The 1314-nt window shown below is 34.3% G+C and overlaps 1 protein-coding gene across 5 annotated transcripts in view; it reads right to left on the bottom strand.

Moving 5' to 3' along the window:
- Positions 1-402: 402 nt before the first annotated feature.
- Positions 403-1314, bottom strand: part of PTBP2 (polypyrimidine tract binding protein 2) — a 52333-nt gene continuing 51421 nt past the window's right edge. For all 5 annotated transcript variants that reach the window (XM_085303617.1, XM_085303613.1, XM_085303614.1 and 2 more), the window contains exon 13: positions 403-1314. This exon is cut by the window's right edge. The gene's annotated coding sequence lies outside the window, so the exon portion shown is untranslated.

Below are 1314 nucleotides of genomic sequence, written 5' to 3'. Positions count from 1 at the left end.
AAAAGGTATCATTTTAAAAATTAAACATCAGTAACTGAACAGTGATTTTCTTTACTGAGTTCATAAAAAAACACTTCCATGCTATTTATGTCCATCATTGCTTTTAATTTAGACTGATATAAATATAACCTCATAATGAAAGCTCCTGAATTGATAACAAGTCAGATTCAATATACATTCCCTCCCTTGAGTTTTTACCACAGAACTTCTGAGAAAAAATAGATAYCTCTTTTTAAAGAAATAAGCCTAGCAACAGATGAATGTTTGTTTTACAAAACCCCTGTATTTGTAAACATTCAAGCATTGCACGTTTAAAGTTATTTCAACATTATACATATGGCAATCACTGTACGCTAACTGATACAGATGTTTTAGAGTGGAAATGATGCAGCACAAGCTGAATTTGTGGAGTTGTAACTTTCAATTCACAGTTCAGTTTGAAAYATGCAAGCACATTTTGACACGCACCTAAATATGATACATTTTTACTTTTAAAAATATAGGACAAACCATCACAGATGAAAAACTTAGACCAACCTAGTAAGATCCTGAACTGCTGTTCAAGTCAACCGKGAGACAAGCACCTCAATGCCTTTGGGTGTCTGAGTCGTGTGAGAGGACATGGATTCACCAAGTTTCATGAATGGATTACAGTAATTTTTGTAGTATTTCAGACGGGGGGATAACTGATATCTGAAGTAAAGTTTCTATCTGAAGTAAAGCTTTTAAGTCATAYATTCGGTGTATTTCTGATACAGCAAGTAACTGCTTAATGCATTTTATTTAGCGTAGTGACGACTAAAGCAAGCCCCCTAGGTTATGCTGTGACCTTTAAATAGCTGACAGCTATTTATTGATTTGAAAGCCAACCCAAAGAACAGACACCAGGTCACAAAGTAATCTGACATCAATAAATCTCCAGTAGCTGTATTGGAGAAGTGACAGAAAAATGCTTTAAATGGTAAAAGCTATTGAGCTGCAAATGTAATGCAGGATCATATATTTGCTCTTAAAATGGGACTGTGTAGAAATTTTAATCCTATTTATAATGGAGAAAAAACATCCACAATCAGCTCAAAATAGTGTGCAGAAACACTTTAAAGTGCCAAAATTCTTTTTACATTCCTTTGGACACATGTCTGAAAATGTGAAAGATCCTGGTCTAGAATATGTATGGCCCGCTAGTCCAATGTTAACAACTTTGTTACTTTAACCATAAGTACACTGTATGGTTAGTAGAGAACCTTTAGCAGACAAAAAAAAAATGAAAGATGAAACTGCAGCAAGAGAGCATGGCAAACCTAAGATCTATTA

Source organism: Rhea americana, unplaced genomic scaffold, assembly GCF_003343005.1.
Source record: "Rhea americana isolate MKP2758 unplaced genomic scaffold, rheAme1 scaffold_2, whole genome shotgun sequence".
Classification (NCBI taxonomy): domain Eukaryota; kingdom Metazoa; phylum Chordata; class Aves; order Rheiformes; family Rheidae; genus Rhea; species Rhea americana.
This window is presented reverse-complemented; position numbering and strand designations above follow the sequence as displayed.